Genomic DNA, 23,234 nt, shown 5'->3' with positions numbered 1-23,234 from the left:
TTATGTTATACCTAATATAAAAAATACAGTCATCCTCCAATGGGAAAAATAATACCATAAGTAGGCAGATATATTTGTAAAAAGCTTTCGAGTAAATTATTGAATTACTAAATCAATCAAGCAATGTATCGCATTAACGAGTTTGAAGAGTAGATGATGAACGAATACGGAATTAATACTTTACATTTTTAACAGTTATATCAGACCACAACAGTTTAAATTGAACTCTAGGTAGGTTCACATATGTTAAAAGTACTGAAAGATGATCTGAATAAAGGTCAATTATGGGAGTAATGTGGTTCAGAGAGGGAACGTTTTGAAATAAACCTGTGTGTAAAATGTCACGTGAGGGTTGGTGGGGTAGGGAGAGGGTTCATTTGGAGCAACGGTGATTATGATGTAGTCGGTGATTGCTTTTAATCGACGCGTTTCTTTAGAATTAGTTTTGACACAGCCGCACGCTTCGTTTTAACAATTTACACCCATTTAACATAATTGTTGATGTATTTGTTATTAACTAGATGTTAGATATTGATATGGGATTATCCGTGTATAATGTGTAGCATATGCCATAGGAATTTCCGGCTTAATTAAAAGAAATTGGAGCTTTAATTCTACTACTAATAAATATTTACGAGAAGGCAATGAGTTGGGTATTGTGGAATACGCTTTAAAAATAACATTAATATTTTATCCAACGTTTTTGTACCTTCTCTATCTGAGGTTTATACCTCACATAGATAAGGTATAAACCTTGATTGAATACTCTAGTACCAAAGGTGAAAGTTGTATCCAAGGATACAGAATGTTGAACAAACATGTCAGTAATATAATTATTTAGGGATGGAAATACAAGAAATTATGGTCTCCCATATTTGATTAAATTAAAATTCCAAATTAAATTGTAATTATTTATATTTGTTTTGTTACTGTACATGATACAGTAGAGAGAACATTATTTAAGAAATAAACGTATAACTGAGGCATCGCAGGACGTTTTGACTGACAATAGTTTTAGTGGCGGAGGGTGTTGGGTTTTAGGAGATTTTATATATTGGTTTGTGTTGGTGTTATTAAAAGGAAAATAATTTGAAACTATAAATAAGTTAGATTCAGAGCATAGAGTTGGTTTTTAAGAATGAATTTTATTTTTATAAGTTACTTTAACCTTGTATAATATAAAAAAACAGACCATTTATATTGCAGTATGATTGACCCCCCAGTTGAAACTTTTTACATGGTAAAAAGCACATTGTACAGCTATGAAGTTATGACATTGTAAAATAAATTTTAGTGGTTCTTTATTTAATTTCAGAAACATATTCTTGTGACAGTGATACATCAAGGTATAAGAGAAGTACGTCATTGTTATTTGAATGGTGACACCACAAAGGTTGGAATGGTTAATAAGAAACTTCCTCCCATTCAAGTAAGTGAGCGACGATCATCTTCCTGATCAGGTACGGGTAGGAAAAAAAGGCATGCTTCCCATTTGACTAAGTTGGCGAGAGAGTCTCTTGACTATGTATCAAACCCGTGGGTAAAGGCTTAAGAAAAATCGCCAACGCTGAGAAGGTAAAGGTGTACTCAAATAGAATGCCTAACTGCATTTTAAACTAGGAAGAAGGTAGTAGATAATCTTATAGGAACGTGGGTTTTGTACAGGAATCCATGGTAACACAGTAAGCATACATATAGAGCTGGAAGATCCACCTAAAGCGCTCTGTGTGAGCTGACTTATATAATAAAGAAGATTTTTGAAAATAAAGAAAATTTGATTTGCTTCTACCTGCATGTGGCAAGAGCATTTAAAAACTCACACGATGCTAATCGAGATTTGTAGGGGAGAGTAGACAACATGGATGAGTAAATGAATAAATTATATTCTGCCTTCAAGAAGAGTTGAAGCTTGGAAGGAGACGCCATTCAAATAATTTAATGGAGGGATTGTCCCTTAGAGGTGTTCTGTCACCTTTGCTGTGGAACATGGTTGTTGATTAGTTGCTTGCCAAATTAACCAAAAAACTATAAAATGGATATTGTCACTATTGCCAGAGAAAGGTTTATAAGTTATTTATTTAGCGAACAAAATCATGCGGATATTAGTGTTATAGCATGGATATATGATGCGGTGCGATAATTATCCTCGTCTGGTTACATGTTGCATGAGACTGTTGTGAAGTAGCGAGACAGAATAAGTTGTCGGTATGAAGTTTTAAATATGTGGTTAAAATTAAACAATAACCACATATTATCTTTGTGGTGCGGTGGGAAAATGTTTAGTTCATTTCAGGCCTCCCGTTAATGTTCATATTCGAGACCTCTAGAAATTGTCCTGTAGTAACGAGACAGAAAAGGCTGCAAGTACTTATGCTCGGGGTTATGTGAAATAGGCCTGAAGCAATTATATGAGACAAGAGAGTAGGGTACATCTAAATAACCGTTATTGAAGATGACACAAGGATGATATCCTTTGCTGAATGTTAAGTGAAACCCTTTGTCGGACAGTGATATAGAGTGAATTGCGGAGATGGTAACTCCTTTCAATTGCCATACTTTACTAACGTGTTGTTAATTTCCAGGTCTTGTTATTATTAATTGTTTATTTTGTAAATATAAACGATTACGGTTTAGTGACAATTTGGGAAACTTATTCATCAGAAATACACTGTTAAAATGGACCAAACAACAACTAAATTTTACATTATTATTAAAGAAATTAAAAGACATTGTAATTAAAATAGAGAGCAGACTAAAATATGTATTTTATATATTTTCAGACTAGAGCCAGAATCACTCCAGTAATTATATTTTTGTAATATGCCGTAATTACTATTATGATAAAAGATCTCATTAACGTATATTACAAATGAGCTATATAAAGTATCCTGTTAATAGGGTATAAAATGAATGAAATCATATTCTCATTATTGAATTACTCTTATACGTATTGAATGGCTTACAATGAATGTCCTATGACACCTTTTAGGACAGACCGAACTTTTAACTTCAGTTTAGATATTCAGATAAGTAGAAATGCATAGTACTACTATATTGTGTTTTTATGTAACCCAGGTAACCTTTCTTCGACCTTCAGTAAATATTTTCTTCTAACTTGAATTCGTAAGAGGTTGTGACAAGTATTAATTATTTAGTTTTATAGTTTTTGAGATAATTAGGTAGATGTCTGACTACAAATCCACCATTTTGTTGTTTAAGAGACTAAACCGTATATGTAGCATTTTAAGGCCTTTAACTTTAACTCTCTGTTATGGATATTACAGTTACATCTATTTTTTACTTCTCTTTGTTAATGTTTATTTTTGCAACATATATGATTTACTATAGCAATAAAAATCTGATTTAATAAACGTGCCGACTATGAAAACATATCCACGGCACAATGACGTGTTACAGTCGATAATTGGTTTTGAACCATTAAAAATGTATCACTATGAAAAGTAAAAGGGTACAGGGAATTTAATTTCAAACTAAAGAGTTTTTTTTATTGACACATCAACATAAATTAAAACTTGGTAATTATGATTGTGAAAAGTCATATAGGCTGTATCGAGCAAAAATGTAAACAACTAAAAGTTATACATTTCTAACACATAAATATAAAACAAATGGCATTATAAACTCCTTTCTCTACTTTTTTAGTTACGTATAATATACGAAACATAAAAAAAATAATAAAATCCCACTAGGCTTCTTTCAAAATGACGAAAAATCCTGAGATAATCCAGTTTTTATATTGCCCTGTAAGTTTTGTAAAATAATCAAACATTGCTAAGCTTTGGTTATAATTGCCACAGAAACATAAGACGAACCGAAATTTAAATATTTTAATCTCTATTTGTTTGCGTTGTTAGTCGGAAACTCATTATACACTTGGAGTTTCATAAAACAATAGGTATTCAAAATCTGTTTGATTGAGCCATAATTATTCGTTAAATAAACGTGCATATAAATTACTGAATTAAACTCTTTTCCATGCAATAAGAATTGGTAGGTTAACTGAAGAGCACTGCATTGTGCCATATGTTTACGTATTTGTAATATTTTTACTCGGTCTATTACGGGAAGAATAAGCATACTCTTCTGGGAATTCCGTCAAAGACGTCCAAGGAGGCCGTTCGGAGACAGAATGAATCCTTTTTCTGTTAGTCTGTCACCTGTCCACTACACAAGTAGGATGTTCTCCGGTACGTGTTTCCTGTGTACTTCATTTTCTGTGATAAATTTGTTTCCACCGATAGGATAAAAAGTTTAGGGAGTTCCGTCAAGGGTGACCAGGCAGTGAGTACCGGTGACAAAGTATTATATCTTATAAACTGTCGTTATTATCCAGTCACCGGTTCAACGGTCTAGTTCGTATGTTATTTTTACTTTTTGGTATCGATACGCAATGTGATTAATTTTTTTTCCAGGAACCCGATAAAAAGCCTTGAACATAAACTTATTCGAGAAACTTATAACTTACACTAAATAATAACTGTTAAAGCGACTAACTAATAACCGGTGAAAAGAACGAACGTGAGCATTGAGTGAGTCAGTCAAGGACGTTCGGGCAAGCAGCGAGCACCGGTGACGGTCTTTATCAGTCGTCGCCAGTAACCACACACCGGTTCACCGGTCAAGTTCGTATGCTCTGTGATTCCTCTCGTGCGGTGTACCACGACGTTCTAGAAGTGTCCTCCATTACTAAATCTGTGTTCAGCACCCCGAAGGAGCAATTGTAAGTATTCTCTATTGTCCCTGTAGATCCGTTTCAATCCTTGATTCATTTAACAATACTTGAATACACTTTACTAAGAGCGTCTATACAAAAGAGGGCCATTAGAAAATTGAAAATTTTATTTGCTATCTAATATGGCATATCAATTAACGTGTTCTTGTAACCAACCCTCAACATGGAGGATGGAAGTCTCTTATCTTAATCCGTTCTGACTTTATCAATTCAAGAATAACAATAATTATGAAAAAATATGTATTTGGGTGGGACCTTTTACTCCCTTAATAGAATTTATAATCTAATATATGAAATAAGTGTACTTCATTACGTGTGATTTGCTCTGAAACTGTCTAGAAAAATCTTGGTCGGTTACAAATGAAAAGAATTATGTATTTTTTAGTAATGCTTGATGAAATTTTCTCAAAGCTTATGTAAAAAAGAATATTATTAGAAAATCCAACAGTTTATTGGCTATCTGATATGAAATAGCGGTAAATGTGTTCTTGTAACGAACTCTCATCATGGAGGATGGCAGTCTTTTAACCCGTTCTGATCTTATCAATTTAAGGATAACATTAATGATGAAAATATATGTATTCGTATGAGATTTTTGTACTCCCTTGATATAATTTATAATGTAATATATTAAATAAGTGCACTTCATTACATGTGATTTGCTCTGAAACTGTCTAGAAAATTCTTGGTTGTTTACAAACGAAAAGAATTATGTATTTTTTAGTAATGCTTGATGAAATTTTCTCAAGCCTTATGTAAAAAAGAATGTTAATAGATAATTCAACAGTTTATTTGCTATCTGATATGAAATAGCGGTAAATGTGTTCTTGTAACGAACTCTCATCATGGAGGATGGCAGTCTTTTAATCCGTTCTGATCTTATCAATTTAAGGATAACATTAATGATGGAAATGTATGTATTCGTATGAGATTTTAGTACTCCCTTGAAATAATTTATAATGTAATATATTAAATAAGTGCACTTCATTACATGTGATTTGCTCTGAAACTGTCTAGAAAATTCTTGGTTGTTTACAAACGAAAAGAATTATGTATTTTTTTAGTAATGCTTGATGAAATTTTCTCAAGCCTTATGTAAAAAAGAATGTTAATAGATAATTCAACAGTTTATTTGCTATCTGATATGAAATAGCGGTAAATGTGTTTCTTGTAACGAACTCTCATCATGGAGGATGGAAGTCTTTTAATCCGTTCTGATCTTATCAATTTAAGGATAACATTAATGATGGAAATGTATGTATTCGTATGAGATTTTAGTACTCCCTTGAAATAATTTATAATGTAATATATTAAATAAGTGCACTTCATTACATGTGATTTGCTCTGAAACTGTCTAGAAAATTCTTGGTTGTTTACAAACGAAAAGAATTATGTATTTTTTAGTAATGCTTGATGAAATTTTCTCAAGCCTTATGTAAAAAAGAATGTTAATAGATAATTCAACAGTTTATTTGCTATCTGATATGAAATAGCGGTAAATGTGTTCTTGTAACGAACTCTCATCATGGAGGATGGCAGTCTTTTAATCCGTTCTGATCTTATCAATTTAAGGATAACATTGATGATGGAAATATATGTATTCGTATGAGATTTTTGTACTCCTTTGATATAATTTATAATGTAATATATTAAATAAGTGCACTTCATTACATGTGATTTGCTCTGAAACTGTCCAGAAAATTCTTGGTCGGTTACAATCGAAAAGAATTATGTATTTTTTGAGTAGGCTTGAATGTAATTTACTTAAAAAAGACGATTATTAAAAAATACAGCAATATATTTGCTATATGACATGAAATGTCAGCAAATGTGTAATTGTAACCAATATCTTAATAGTATTTTTAACTTAATATAAAAAAGATAACGACATTATTTGCTCTCTAATTATCTGGAAAAATGTTGAACGGTTATTAATTAAAGGAGTTTCGTACATAGCTATTCTTTTTTCCAGCGGTAGCTTTTTGTAGATCCTTTGTTAGCAGTAACAGAAAACAAATGATTTGCTGTATTTATTTTTTATCTACACTTTCTATGTTTTCAGGCAGTTGGAAGAAGATTGACGAGCAGAATACTTTCAAGCTTGAATCTACGGTTTGACTTCCTCAGTTCTTCGCCTTTCGCCAAAATTGATCTCTCACAGTTATTTCACGAGTACGTACATTTTTTTCTCAATATGTTTTAAGAGGGTTTGTGTTATGGTTATTTATAATGTTGTGATATTGGTTAAGTATGTGCGCCTAGCTCCCAATGATATTGAATTATAATCTTAGTGTCAAACATTAAACAAAATTAACTAATAAGAGACTTTACTATTTAATTCTACATATATTCTTATTTGATTAACCTTGTATTTAAAATAACGAATCTGAAATAAATTTTAAACTGGCAGCACTTGCAATAATGCTAATAACAATATCTTATTCAGATTAAACACACCGAAATATTGCAATCTAAAAGGGAAATATTAAACTTGAAAAGCAATTCGTAAATGTAAAATAAAGACTTTAATATTCCAAGCTCTGGTTGTAAGCTCTATTGTTGCCCCTGGGAGCTTTGAATAAAAATCGCCTTTTTACAGGTGTTGACTTCCGATTTTCTGGTTTTCCGTTTATTTTATTCTTTAACCAAAAAATCTAAGCATTTAGATAAACTTTTTTGTATTATTATTAGAAGTAATCTTAAAATATCATATATTGGCAATAAAAAAGTTTACAGTTTTCCATTCAAACGATAGAGCACAGTTTTATTGGTAAAACGTTGTCATACTTAAATAAATAATTATTTCCTTCAAGATGCAAATTGAAAAGTAGGTATCCTAAGGCCTGATGACTGAGCAGCACATGGTATGAAATTAATTTTGTTGGGAATTAATTAACATATGTTACCGAAGAAAGAATATTTTTGATTACATTAATAAAGCATAGTTTGTTGTATGATTAATTTGAGTAAATTTTTAAATTTAAGAGACAGTTTTTAGCAACACCACGTACAAGTAAGTATGAAAAAGCAATTATGTGGACTATTCATCTCTCAACTGTCAATCAGTAAGGTATATTTTTATTGTTTATATTTAAGTGTGCCTTTTTAGATATGTATTTCCTATCTATATACTTACAGAAACGATAATATAATACAAATATACTCAGCCAAGTGGACTATATTAATTCTGAAACTATAACATTTTGAGATTAGCAAAAAAATTAATTTAATATGGTACTCTTTCACTGAAGTATATTTTGAAATAAATTAAATTCGAATTTCTCTAACACTGTTAACTAAAACTTTTTTAAAAACTAAATATATTTTTAATTTATAAAGGACATACCTTAAATGCAACTTAATTCAGGTTTTAAGGGATCCATTTTAACCATACTACATTCATCTATATTTATATACGATGTAATAATTATTTTGAATATGCCTTAAATTGGACCCCTCCAACCTAATCAAGAGTGTTATAAGGATGAAGACAATACACAGGGCAAAGCTATATAGGACTATAAAAAAACTTTAAAATCAAACAATGGTGATGGTATTTTGAGGAAGGAATACAATTTTGAAAGATAATTACAATACAAATACATATTGTCTTTCAGCTTGTAAGCAAGAAATTAATTTCAGATCTTGTACAAAGGTATTCTTTCTTTGGCCACTTGTTTTGAATATGTATATATATTGCTTTAATTATTATATTGCTTTTAATTATCTGTTTGGAACATCAAAAACTATATTACTATTTTATAAATGGTTATTACTAAAATGCTTTACCTTATGTGTGTCAATTTGTTCTGAGTATGTTTGTTTTACTGTTCTCTGATTAAAAAAAATTTTTTTTAATAGATTTTAGCAATAGTTTGGTACAGAGACAAATGTTTTGTTTGCTTTCAGCGGCAACATATGTTCCACTGCTTTTATCGCTGTTTAAGTATGGAAGTAACAGTTTTTTGCAGTGTTTGCTCTTTTTAAATTACAATATTGTGGTTATTCATTACACAAACTTTTTAAATACCATAAAATATATTACTACTCTACATAGTTATAGCTATGCGTTTCATATTCTATGATCTTCTGACGGGAATAATGTGTATTTATCAGTTCTGAGTATGTACTAACTCCTTCCTGATATACCGACAACTCACCGATATTTATATAATTGAGATTAATTTTTAGGCACTTTCAAGAGAATAGTGCTTTTGTTTCCAGCTAAAATGTATTTTTCTCGTAATTTTTAAACTATGGGAAGAAGGATTGTCCGAATACGGGAAGAATGCAAGTACTGAAAGAATACTTCTTTCAATTTTTATATCTTTTAAAATATTATTCTCAACGTACTAACTCTACCAAGTCTACCACCCTTGATGGCAATGAAAAATAAATATCCATCTAGATAGTACCTATTTTGCATCAAATTAAAATTCAATAAGATCTGATCACGAATGCTCTTGGCCATCAGTGCGGTCTATGGCTACTCCTACAAAAACTTATTTGAAATAGTACCTATCAGGCAACAGATCAAATTTCAGAGGATTCTGTGATGAGAATTCCTCCGGCCATCAAAGCGGGCTACAAGAGTATATGATTGCTAAAATTGTTGTACTTAGATAAAACAAACACTAAATATGAGGTAATATGAGCTACTGATATACATTTAATTTTTTTTGTTGGTATATGTTCTTTAGATTTTGTAAGGGATATTTATTTTGCTTATAAAATTTTCGGGATTCCTCAGCTCGGTGATTAGAATGTTGGGATAAAGATCCCAAAGATTGCCAGTTCAATTTTATCCATTCGCTGAGCCAAGTCTTCAATAGGTTAATGATATAGGAACGAGTGATAAATTAATAAACATAAGTGTAGGGTAAAATTAAGAATGAGCTAACCCGTTTGTCAAAATAATTATTCATTTCACTACTCTATCTTGTACTTTATTACAGTACATTTATCTTGACGTGATCAAATAATAAATTAGTATAAAAAGGTAAGTTGAGAATCAGCCATAGAATGTAAGAATAAAGAATATGACATTTTGTTTTAACTATCGTTGACGTGTTTCTCGACCGAAACTTAACCAAGCGAGTTTCTGCAATGATCACTCAGCAGACCAGTAAATACTTTCTTACTTCGTAGAACAGCTGATAACGGGCCGCGATAGTGAATGTTCTGTCAGGAATTTTGCGCTGCGGACGGGCGACAACACCATTGACAATGTGGGGCTCTGTCTTCGCAAGGGGCGTACTTGAGGTTCAGATGGCCGAGGACCCCACCCATCAGCAACGGATGCAAAAAAGTTATTAACTGATCGGCAATCTCCGTTTCATCTTCCACAAGCCTAGACCCAATTTTAATTTTGACTGATTAGTGAGTTTTCGTTTTATTATTAATGATGCCCCAAGTTGTTTTGAAACGTTTTTGGAAGAGAGAATAGATTTTAAGACATCATATGCTTTTGCAGCTTGGATCACTTTCCTGTATGTTTTTTTTTGTAATTCTTGAAAAAAGTTTTAAATTGTTCGTTTGAAGTGTTTTTGTAAATTTCGAAAAACATTTTAGTTTTTCTCTAGAAACTAAAATACCCGCTGTGATCCATTTGTTTTTGGAAGTTTTTCGCAAACATTGATAGTTTTTGTAGGGCAGCAAATGTTAATGTGGAAATTTAGAGTGTTGTTAAACAATATAAACTGCTGCTCTACAGGTTGAAATGAATTTATAAAATCCCATCTTTCTTTAGAAAGAGAAGTGTTGAGATGAGCGATGTTTTCTGGCCTTATGTCTCTTACTCTTTGTTTAATTTTGGGCTCCCTTTTGAGTTGTACCCCACTAATGACGGCTTCTTGGGCATAGTGGTCTGAGACAGCTGTATTCACTACAGACACCGCGACACTTGAGTGGTTGGTGATGATATTGTCGATAGCAGATTGTGTTGTAGCCGTCACTCTCGTCGGAGTTCTGACTAGCAACTCCAGGTCAAATGACCTAAGTAAATCGACTAATCGAATTGTGGAATGGTGAGTGTTGTCCAACGCGTCAATATTTAAATCCCCCATCACGACAAATTCCTGACGTTGGATAGTCAGGCATGTCAATAATTATTCGAATTTAGAAAAAAAAGTGTCTACATTCCCACTAGGAGACCTATAAATTCAGATCACGACTAATTTTGATTGATGCGTTTGAATTTTGATCCCGACTGCTTAAAAATCTTTTTCGATTGATTCTTGGATCGAAAGGGGGTTAACTAGAAATTTTGTTTAAGAAAAATGCTAACGCCTCCTCCTTTGGAGTGAGTTTGACAAAACGCGGAAGCCAATTTTAATTCGGAATTTTGCACAGTGCGACGTTCTCCATGTTGAAACCACTTTCGGTTAATACAAGGAGATCGGTTTTCAGATACTCGCACATAAGTTGGATTTGATCCAGTTTGTTGGTTGCAAATTGAGAATTTTGATGGAGCAGTCTTACTTTAGTTTGTTTTTTAGTGTTAGTTAGTTTTAATTGGGTTTTGTCTGTCAATTTTGTCCGCTGTTTCCAAGTAGGGTCCCTAAAAAAACAGAGTTCGATTTTTCATCAACAACAACTGTAGAGCGTTCGTATGGAGGTGGAGATCTCACTGCCTCCGCGTAGCTGTTGTGGGGTGATGTCCAGGGTGTAGCCGGGTTGGGCGGCACACAGGGGACCACGGTCATCGGCAGACATCGCGGCTCCGCGGTGGCGACGCTTGGAGACTGCATAGTTGATGAAGGTGGCTCACCCGAGGATGGAGGTGGCACCTTAGGAGAAGGCCTCGAGGTGAGCTTCTGCATCTTGGCGAGGCTTCGCTGTATCAAACCAGCTAGTTTTCTCTTGCCTCGCTGGGACAGATGCATGCCGTGCCTCGTGAACATCTTCCGGTCTAACTGGTTAAAATCCAGGAATCGAGCGTCGTGTCTCACGGCCAACTCCTGGATGTAAGCGTTCACGAGGCCGATATCTTGATTTGTGCCTTCATCTCCGGGCAGGTCGTGGCGATATGGCAGAGTAGAGATGACCATGCTAGTGTTGGCGGGTCTGGTAGTCATATAATTCTCCAGGTGGCGGTATATATTCTGCTATTCACCTGAAGCCAGATCGTTGGTACCCGCTATCAGTAACTCGCAGCGGGTAACGGCCACCGGTGGAGTCGGGCTGTGGTCGATGACGTCGCAGAGTCTCGCTCCAGGTTTGCAAACGCCCGTCACCTCGGAGTTAACCATCTCCCCCAACAGTCCGGCGATGTAGCGTGCATGACTATCCCCCCGAATTACCACCGTGTTGAAGCCAATGTATTGCTTTTTAATCGTTTTTTGCTGTGAGGTATGTTTTTTGTTTGACGCCTTTATAATAGCTTTCTTATTTTTAACATCATCGTACTTACTTTTAGAATTAGCTGGCACTTTCGAAGTTTTGGTTTGTACTTTTGTCCAGGTATCTTCATTAGTACGTTCCTCACGCTTACATAGGTTTAGTTCATATTTAAGGCTTACAATCTCTGCCTCTAAAACCTCAACTGTCGTTTTGAGGCTGTGAACTAGATCGCGATTCACACAAAACTGTTCGCTGTCACACACGGCCGGGATTGCAATGATTCGTACTGCACGCAGGTGTCCACTGTTACGACAGTATCGTCTGGATTACCGAGATATATCGGAGGTTCACACTGTGTGGCGCAGTCTACAGTCATGGCGGCACGCGGCGCGGTAATATGTGCGGAACTGGAGTTGTTGGAGACAAACACTAGGTCAGTGTACTGGAGAAGACGAATATCCGATTCGATTGAGTGGTCCAGTAAAACCGTTACTCGTATGTTTAGATCAGCTATTTTCTCCCTCAGTAACTTGTTTTCCACTGCCAAATCATCCGAAAGTGTTGGGCTAGGTGAGGAGTAATCAGGTGTTGAAGGACTGCTCGGTAGACTGGATGGTGCAGGCGAAGGTGGCGTTGAGATGCTGAGACTAGGCGTGGAACACGCGGGCACAGGCGCGGGGGACGCGGTAGCTTGTCCGTGTTGTGGAGACATCAGTTGTCTCATGGTGGCTGGGTGTGCGCCACTGTGTTTTGTATTACACACAGTAACAGTAGTAGTGTCAGGATCCGTCTTTATAATCGCACCACAGCTTTTCCCCAGACAACGCCATGAAACGTCACCGTTTTTTAATGTCCTTTGTTGCCTGTATTTACAGTTATTGAACACAATGCATGGTCGGGCCCAGTTTTTGTTTGTTCAATTTTGAAAGACATATTAAAATTATGAAATTGTCAGAATAAATAAATATTACAACAGTTAAAATAAATTAGATATGTAATAAGTTAAAAAAAGTTTAATATGCAATAATAAGTTAAAATAAATTGAAATATTCAATAATAGTTAAAATAAATAAATATGCAATAAATAATAACTTCAAATAAAATAAATATCCTCACTCTTCACATATATATTATCTGATTTTTAATAGCTAGACTGGGCCACAGATTTTAAATTGTACAAGGGAGTATTTGCGAGTAAGTTGAAGTAGAAGTTTGAGCTAGTAGTTTACCCCCCCCCCCAGACACCGCCATGTCCTCGTTATTTACGTATGGGGTTCAGACATGTTTAGTGATGGTATTACGACTGAGAATCCATCAGCACTTTGTATAAGGGCCATAACTACCTCCACATGTTCAGAAATGTGATAGGCCCTATATAAATATTAGCATAAAAAACTGTTAATGGAAGCACATTAACAATTGATTTCAGAACGCTTACCACGAACTATTCAAAACATTGTTGACATAAATCTATTTACTATGCTGAAGCTTATTAATTGTATACAGAAATATCTAGTTAAAGCGACTAACTAATAACCGGTGAAAAGAACGAACGTGAGCATTGAGTGAGTCAGTCAAGGACGTTCGGGCAAGCAGCGAGCACCGGTGACGGTCTTATCAGTCGTCGCCAGTAACCACACACCGGTTCACCGGTCAAGTTCGTATGCTCTGTGATTCCTCTCGTGCGGTGTACCACGACGTTCTAGAAGTGTCCTCCATTACTAAATCTGTGTTCAGCACCCCGAAGGAGCAATTGTAAGTATTCTCTATTGTCCCTGTAGATCCGTTTCAATCCTTGATTCATTTAACAATACTTGAATACACTTTACTAAGAGCGTCTATACAAAAGAGGGCCATTAGAAAATTGAAAATTTTATTTGCTATCTAATATGGCATATCAATTAACGTGTTCTTGTAACCAACCCTCAACATGGAGGATGGAAGTCTCTTATCTTAATCCGTTCTGAATTTATCAATTCAAGAATAACAATAATTATGAAAAAAATATGTATTTGGGTGGGGACCTTTTACTCCCTTAATAGAATTTATAATCTAATATATGAAATAAGTATACTTCATTACGTGTGATTTGCTCTGAAACTGTCTAGAAAAATCTTGGTCGGTTACAAATGAAAAGAATTATGTATTTTTTAGTAATGCTTGATGAAATTTTCTCAAAGCTTATGTAAAAAAGAATATTATTAGAAAAATCCAACAGTTTATTGGCTATCTGATATGAAATAGCGGTAAATGTGTTCTTGTAACGAACTCTCATCATGGAGGATGGCAGTCTTTTAACCCGTTCTGATCTTATCAATTTAAGGATAACATTAATGATGGAAATATATGTATTCGTATGAGATTTTTGTACTCCCTTGAAATAATTTATAATGTAATATATTAAATAAGTGCACTTCATTACATGTGATTTGCTCTGAAAACTGTCTAGAAAATTCTTGGTTGTTTACAAACGAAAAGAATTATGTATTTTTTTAGTTATGCTTGATGAAAATTTTCTCAAGCCTTATGTAAAAAAGAATGTTTAATAGATAATTCAACAGTTTATTTGCTATCTGATATGAAAATAGCGGTAAATGTGTTCTTGTAACGAACTCTCATCATGGAGGATGGCAGTCTTTTAATCCGTTCTGATCTTATCAATTTAAGGATAACATTAATGATGGAAATATATGTATTCGTATGATTTTTTGTACTCCCTTGATATAATTTATTAATGTAATATATTAAATAAGTGCACTTCATTACATGTGATTTGCTCTGAAACTGTCTAGAAAATTCTTGGTTGTTTATTAAACGAAAAGAATTATGTATTTTTTAGTTATGCTTGATGAAATTTTCTCAAGCCTTATGTAAAAAAGAATGTTAATAGATAATTCAACAGTTTATTTGCTATCTGATATAAAATTAGCGGTAAATGTGTTCTTGTAACGAACTCTCATCATGGAGGATGGAAGTCCTTTTAATCCGTTCTGATCTTTATCAATTTAAGGATAACATTAATGATGGAAATGTATGTATTCGTATGAGATTTTAGTACTCCCTTGAAATAATTTTATAATGTAATATATTAAATAAGTGCACTTCATTACATGTGATTTGCTCTGAAACTGTCTAGAAAAATTCTTGGTTGTTTACAAACGAAAAGAATTATGTATTTTTTAGTAATGCTTGATGAAATTTTTCTCAAGCCTTATGTAAAAAAGAATGTTAATAGATAATTCAACAGTTTATTTGCTATCTGATATGAAAATACGAAATAGCGGTAAATGTGTTCTTGTAACGAACTCTCATCATGGAGGATGGCAGTCTTTTAAACCCGTTCTGATCTTATCAATTTAAGGATAACATTTAATGATTGGAAATATATGTATTCGTATGAGATTTTTTTGTACTCCCTTGAAATAATTTATAATGTAATATATTAAATAAGTGCACTTCATTACATGTGATTTGCTCTGAAAACTGTCTAGAAAATTCTTGGTTGTTTACAAACGAAAAGAATTATGTATTTTTTAGTTATGCTTGATGAAATTTTCTCAAGCCTTATGTAAAAAAGAATGTTAATAGATAATTCAACAGTTTATTTTGCTATCTGATATGAAATAGCGGTAAATGTGTTCTTGTAACGAACTCTCATCATGGAGGATGGCAGTCTTTTAATCCGTTCTGATCTTATATCAATTTAAGGATAACATTAATGATGGAAATGTATGTATTCGTATGAGATTTTAGTACTCCCTTGAAATAATTTATAATGTAATATATTAAATAAGTGCACTTCATTACATGTGATTTGCTCTGAAACTGTCTAGAAAATTCTTGGTTGTTTACAAACGAAAAGAATTATGTATTTTTTAGTAATGCTTGATGAAATTTTCTCAAGCCTTATGTAAAAAAGAATGTTAATAGATAATTCAACAGTTTATTTGCTATCTGATATGAAATAGCGGTAAATGTGTTTCTTGTAACGAACTCTCATCATGGAGGATGGCAGTCTTTTAACCCGTTCTGATCTTATCAATTTAAGGATAACATTAATGATGGAAATATATGTATTCGTATGAGATTTTAGTACTCCCTTGAAATAATTTATAATGTAATATATTAAATAAGTGCACTTCATTACATGTGATTTGCTCTGAAACTGTCTAGAAAATTCTTGGTTGTTTACAAACGAAAAGAATTATGTATTTTTTAGTAATGCTTGATGAAATTTTCTCAAGCCTTATGTAAAAAAGAATGTTAATAGATAATTCAACAGTTTATTTGCTATCTGATATGAAATAGCGGTAAATGTGTTCTTGTAACGAACTCTCATCATGGAGGATGGCAGTCTTTTAATCCCGTTTCTGATCTTAATCAATTTAAGGATAACATTGATGATGGAAATAATATATGTATTCGTATGAGACTTTTGTACTCCCTTGATATAATTTATAATGTAATATATTAAATAAGTGCACTTCATTACATGTGATTTGCTCTGAAAACTGTCCAGAAAATTCTTGGTCGGTTACAATCGAAAAGAATTATGTATTTTTGAGTAGGCTTCAATGTAATTTACTTAAAAAAGACGATTATTAAAAAATACAGCAATATATTTTTGCTATATGACATGAAATGTCAGCAAATGTGTAATTGTAACCAATATCTTAATAGTATTTTTAACTTAATATAAAAAAAGATAACGACATTATTTGCTCTCTAATTATCTGGAAAAATGTTGAACGGTTATTAATTAAAGGAGTTTTCGTACATAGCTATTCTTTTTTCCAGCGGTAGCTTTTTGTAGATCCTTTGTTAGCAGTAACAGAAAACAAATGATTTGCTGTATTTATTTTTTATCTACACTTTCTATGTTTTCAGGCAGTTGGAAGAAGATTGACGAGCAGAATACTTTCAAGCTTGAATCTACGGTTTGACTTCCTCAGTTCTTCGCCTTTCGCCAAAATTGATCTCTCACAGTTATTTCACGAGTACGTACATTTTTTTCTCAATATGTTTTAAGAGGGTTTGTGTTATGGTTATTTATAATGTTGTGATATTGGTTAAGTATGTGCGCCTAGCTCCCAATGATATTGAATTATAATCTTAGTGTCAAAAATTAAACAAAATTAACTAATAAGAGACTTTACTATTTAATTCTACATATATTCTTATTTGATTAACCTTGTATTTAAAATAACGAATCTGAAATAAATTTTAAACTGGCAGCACTTGCAATAATGCTAATAACAATATCTTATTCAGATTAAACACACCGAAATATTGCAATCTAAAAGGGAAATATTAAACTTGAAAAGCAATTCGTAAATGTAAAATAAAGACTTTAATATTCCAAGCTCTGGTTGTAAGCTCTATTGTTGCCCCTGGGAGCTTTGAATAAAAATCGCCTTTTTACAGGTGTTGACTTCCGATTTTCTGGTTTTCCGTTTATTTTATTCTTTAACCAAAAAATCTAAGCATTTAGATAAACTTTTTTGTATTATTATTAGAAGTAATCTTAAAATATCATATATTGGCAATAAAAAAGTTTACAGTTTTCCATTCAAACGATAGAGCACAGTTTTATTGGTAAAACGTTGTCATACTTAAATAAATAATTATTTCCTTCAAGATGCAAATTGAAAAGTAGGTATCCTAAGGCCTGATGACTGAGCAGCACATGGTATGAAATTAATTTTGTTGGGAATTAATTAACATATGTTACCGAAGAAAGAATATTTTTGATTACATTAATAAAGCATAGTTTGTTGTATGATTAATTTGAGTAAATTTTTAAATTTAAGAGACAGTTTTTAGCAACACCACGTGCAAGTAAGTATGAAAAAGCAATTATGTGGACTATTCATCTCTCAACTGTCAATCAGTAAGGTATATTTTTATTGTTTATATTTAAGTGTGCCTTTTTAGATATGTATTTCCTATCTATATACTTACAGAAACGATAATATAATACAAATATACTCAGCCAAGTGGACTATATTAATTCTGAAACTATAACATTTTGAGATTAGCAAAAAAATTAATTTAATATGGTACTCTTTCACTGAAGTATATTTTGAAATAAATTAAATTCGAATTTCTCTAACACTGTTAACTAAAACTTTTTTAAAAACTAAATATATTTTTAATTTATAAAGGCATACCTTAAATGCAACTTAATTCAGGTTTTAAGGGATCCATTTTAACCATACTACATTCATCTATATTTATATACGATGTAATAATTATTTTGAATATGCCTTAAATTGGACCCCTCCAACCTAATCAAGAGTGTTATAAGGATGAAGACAATACACAGGGCAAAGCTATATAGGACTATAAAAAAACTTTAAAATCAAACAATGGTGATGGTATTTTGAGGAAGGAATACAATTTTGAAAGATAATTACAATACAAATACATATTGTCTTTCAGCTTGTAAGCAAGAAATTAATTTCAGATCTTGTACAAAGGTATTCTTTCTTTGGCCACTTGTTTTGAATATGTATATATATTGCTTTAATTATTATATTGCTTTTAATTATCTGTTTGGAACATCAAAAACTATATTACTATTTTATAAATGGTTATTACTAAAATGCTTTACCTTATGTGTGTCAATTTGTTCTGAGTATGTTTGTTTTACTGTTCTCTGATTAAAAAAAAATTTTTTTAATAGATTTTAGCAATAGTTTGGTACAGAGACAAATGTTTTGTTTGCTTTCAGCGGCAACATATGTTCCACTGCTTTTATCGCTGTTTAAGTATGGAAGTAACGGTTTTTGCAGTGTTTGCTCTTTTTAAATTACAATATTGTGGTTATTCATTACACAAACTTTTTAAATACCATAAAATATATTACTACTCTACATAGTTATAGCTATGCGTTTCATATTCTATGATCTTCTGACGGGAATAATGTGTATTTATCAGTTCTGAGTATGTACTAACTCCTTCCTGATATACCGACAACTCACCGATATTTATATAATTGAGATTAATTTTTAGGCACTTTCAAGAGAATAGTGCTTTTGTTTCCAGCTAAAATGTATTTTTCTCGTAGTTTTTAAACTATGGGAAGAAGGATTGTCCGAATACGGGAAGAATGCAAGTACTGAAAGAATACTTCTTTCAATTTTTATATCTTTTAAAATATTATTCTCAACGTACTAACTCTACCAAGTCTACCACCCTTGATGGCAATGAACAATAAATATCCATCTAGATAGTACCTATTTTGCATCAAATTAAAATTCAATAAGATCTGATCACGAATGCTCTTGGCCATCAGTGCGGTCTATGGCTACTCCTACAAAAACTTATTTGAAATAGTACCTATCAGGCAACAGATCAAATTTCAGAGGATTCTGTGATGAGAATTCCTCCGGCCATCAAAGCGGGCTACAAGAGTATATGATTGCTAAAATTGTTGTACTTAGATAAAACAAACACTAAATATGAGGTAATATGAGCTACTGATATACATTTAATTTTTTTGTTGGTATATGTTCTTTAGATTTTGTAAGGGATATTTATTTTGCTTATAAAATTTTCGGGATTCCTCAGCTCGGTGATTAGAATGTTGGGATAAAGATCCCAAAGATTGCCAGTTCAATTTTATCCATTCGCTGAGCCAAGTCTTCAATAGGTTAATGATATAGGAACGAGTGATAAATTAATAAACATAAGTGTAGGGTAAAATTAAGAATGAGCTAACCCGTTTGTCAAAATAATTATTCATTTCACTACTCTATCTTGTACTTTATTACAGTACATTTATCTTGACGTGATCAAATAATAAATTAGTATAAAAAGGTAAGTTGAGAATCAGCCATAGAATGTAAGAATAAAGAATATGACATTTTGTTTTAACTATCGTTGACGTGTTTCTCGACCGAAACTTAACCAAGCGAGTTTCTGCAATGATCACTCAGCAGACCAGTAAATACTTTCTTACTTCGTAGAACAGCTGATAACGGGCCGCGATAGTGAATGTTCTGTCAGGAATTTTGCGCTGCGGACGGGCGACAACACCATTGACAATGTGGGGCTCTGTCTTCTCAAGGGGCGTACTTGAGGTTCAGATGGCCGAGGACCCCACCCATCAGCAACGGATGCAAAAAAGTTATTAACTGATCGGCAATCTCCGTTTCATCTTCCACAAGCCTAGACCCAATTTTAATTTTGACTGATTAGTGAGTTTTCGTTTTATTATTAATGATGCCCCAAGTTGTTTTGAAACGTTTTTGGAAGAGAGAATAGATTTTAAGACATCATATGCTTTTGCAGCTTGGATCACTTTCCTGTATGTTTTTTTTGTAATTCTTGAAAAAAGTTTTAAATTGTTCGTTTGAAGTGTTTTTGTAAATTTCGAAAAACATTTTAGTTTTTCTCTAGAAACTAAAATACCCGCTGTGATCCATTTGTTTTTGGAAGTTTTTCGCAAACATTGATAGTTTTTGTAGGGCAGCAAATGTTAATGTGGAAATTTAGAGTGTTGTTAAACAATATAAACTGCTGCTCTACAGGTTGAAATGAATTTATAAAATCCCATCTTTCTTTAGAAAGAGAAGTGTTGGGATGAGCGATGTTTTCTGGCCTTATGTCTCTTACTCTTTGTTTAATTTTGGGCTCCCTTTTGAGTTGTACCCCACTAATGACGGCTTCTTGGGCATAGTGGTCTGAGACAGCTGTATTCACTACAGACACCGCGACACTTGAGTGGTTGGTGATGATATTGTCGATAGCAGATTGTGTTGTAGCCGTCACTCTCGTCGGAGTTCTGACTAGCAACTCCAGGTCAAATGACCTAAGTAAATCGACTAATCGAATTGTGGAATGGTGAGTGTTGTCCAACGCGTCAATATTTAAATCCCCCATCACGACAAATTCCTGACGTTGGATAGTCAGGCATGTCAATAATTATTCGAATTTAGAAAAAAAGTGTCTACATTCCCACTAGGAGACCTATAAATTCAGATCACGACTAATTTTGATTGATGCGTTTGAATTTTGATCCCGACTGCTTCAAAATCTTTTTCGATTGATTCTTGGATCGAAAGGGGGTTAACTAGAAATTTTGTTTAAGAAAAATGCTAACGCCTCCTCCTTTGGAGTGAGTTTGACAAAACGCGGAAGCCAATTTTAATTCGGAATTTTGCACAGTGCGACGTTCTCCATGTTGAAACCACTTTCGGTTAATACAAGGAGATCGGTTTTCAGATACTCGCACATAAGTTGGATTTGATCCAGTTTGTTGGTTGCAAATTGAGAATTTTGATGGAGCAGTCTTACTTTAGTTTGTTTTTTAGTGTTAGTTAGTTTTAATTGGGTTTTGTCTGTCAATTTTGTCCGCTGTTTCCAAGTAGGGTCCCTAAAAAAACAGAGTTCGATTTTTCATCAACAACAACTGTAGAGCGTTCGTATGGAGGTGGAGATCTCACTGCCTCCGCGTAGCTGTTGTGGGGTGATGTCCAGGGTGTAGCCGGGCTGGGCGGCACACAGGGGACCACGGTCATCGGCAGACATCGCGGCTCCGCGGTGGCGACGCTTGGAGACTGCATAGTTGATGAAGGTGGCTCACCCGAGGATGGAGGTGGCACCTTAGGAGAAGGCCTCGAGGTGAGCTTCTGCATCTTGGCGAGGCTTCGCTGTATCAAACCAGCTAGTTTTCTCTTGCCTCGCTGGGACAGATGCATGCCGTGCCTCGTGAACATCTTCCGGTCTAACTGGTTAAAATCCAGGAATCGAGTGTCGTGTCTCACGGCCAACTCCTGGATGTAAGCGTTCACGAGGCCGATATCTTGATTTATGCCTTCATCTCCGGGCAGGTCGTGGCGATATGGCAGAGTAGAGATGACCATGCTAGTGTTGGCGGGTCTGGTAGTCATATAATTCTCCAGGTGGCGGTATATATTCTGCTATTCACCTGAAGCCAGATCGTTGGTACCCGCTATCAGTAACTCGCAGCGGGTAACGGCCACCGGTGGAGTCGGGCTGTGGTCGATGACGTCGCAGAGTCTCGCTCCAGGTTTGCAAACGCCCGTCACCTCGGAGTTAACCATCTCCCCCAACAGTCCGGCGATGTAGCGTGCATGACTATCCCCCCGAATTACCACCGTGTTGAAGCCAATGTATTGCTTTTTAATCGTTTTTTGCTGTGAGGTATGTTTTTTGTTTGACGCCTTTATAATAGCTTTCTTATTTTTAACATCATCGTACTTACTTTTAGAATTAGCTGGCACTTTCGAAGTTTTGGTTTGTACTTTTGTCCAGGTATCTTCATTAGTACGTTCCTCACGCTTACATAGGTTTAGTTCATATTTAAGGCTTACAATCTCTGCCTCTAAAACCTCAACTGTCGTTTTGAGGCTGTGAACTAGATCGCGATTCACACAAAACTGTTCGCTGTCACACACGGCCGGGATTGCCAATGATTCGTACTGCACGCAGGTGTCCACTGTTACGACAGTATCGTCTGGATTACCGAGATATATCGGAGGTTCACACTGTGTGGCGCAGTCTACAGTCATGGCGGCACGCGGCGCGGTAATATGTGCGGAACTGGAGTTGTTGGAGACAAACACTAGGTCAGTGTACTGGAGAAGACGAATATCCGATTCGATTGAGTGGTCCAGTAAAACCGTTACTCGTATGTTTAGATCAGCTATTTTCTCCCTCAGTAACTTGTTTTCCACTGCCAAATCATCCGAAAGTGTTGGGCTAGGTGAGGAGTAATCAGGTGTTGAAGGACTGCTCGGTAGACTGGATGGTGCAGGCGAAGGTGGCGTTGAGATGCTGAGACTAGGCGTGGAACACGCGGGCACAGGCGCGGGGGACGCGGTAGCTTGTCCGTGTTGTGGAGACATCAGTTGTCTCATGGTGGCTGGGTGTGCGCCACTGTGTTTTGTATTACACACAGTAACAGTAGTAGTGTCAGGATCCGTCTTTATAATCGCACCACAGCTTTTCCCCAGACAACGCCATGAAACGTCACCGTTTTTTAATGTCCTTTGTTGTCTGTATTTACAGTTATTGAACACAATGCATGGTCGGCCAGTTTTTGTTTGTTCAATTTTGAAAGACATATTAAAATTATGAAATTGTCAGAATAAATAAATATTACAACAGTTAA

General features: G+C 34.2%; 1 long non-coding RNA gene across 1 annotated transcript in view; it reads left to right on the top strand.

Moving 5' to 3' along the window:
- Nucleotides 1-4,621: 4,621 nt before the first annotated feature.
- The window catches only part of LOC124368896, a 36,068-nt gene continuing 17,455 nt past the window's right edge, over nt 4,622-23,234 (top strand). Inside the window, exons 1-3 of the long non-coding RNA XR_006923019.1 lie at nt 4,622-4,741; nt 6,816-6,925; nt 16,982-17,091. This is a non-coding gene — a long non-coding RNA (uncharacterized LOC124368896). The remainder of the gene's footprint in view (nt 4,742-6,815; nt 6,926-16,981; nt 17,092-23,234) is intronic.

This window comes from Homalodisca vitripennis, chromosome X, assembly GCF_021130785.1.
Source record: "Homalodisca vitripennis isolate AUS2020 chromosome X, UT_GWSS_2.1, whole genome shotgun sequence".
NCBI lineage: Eukaryota > Metazoa > Arthropoda > Insecta > Hemiptera > Cicadellidae > Homalodisca > Homalodisca vitripennis.
Note: the sequence above shows the minus strand (reverse complement) of the source record. Positions and strands in the feature narration are given on the sequence as shown.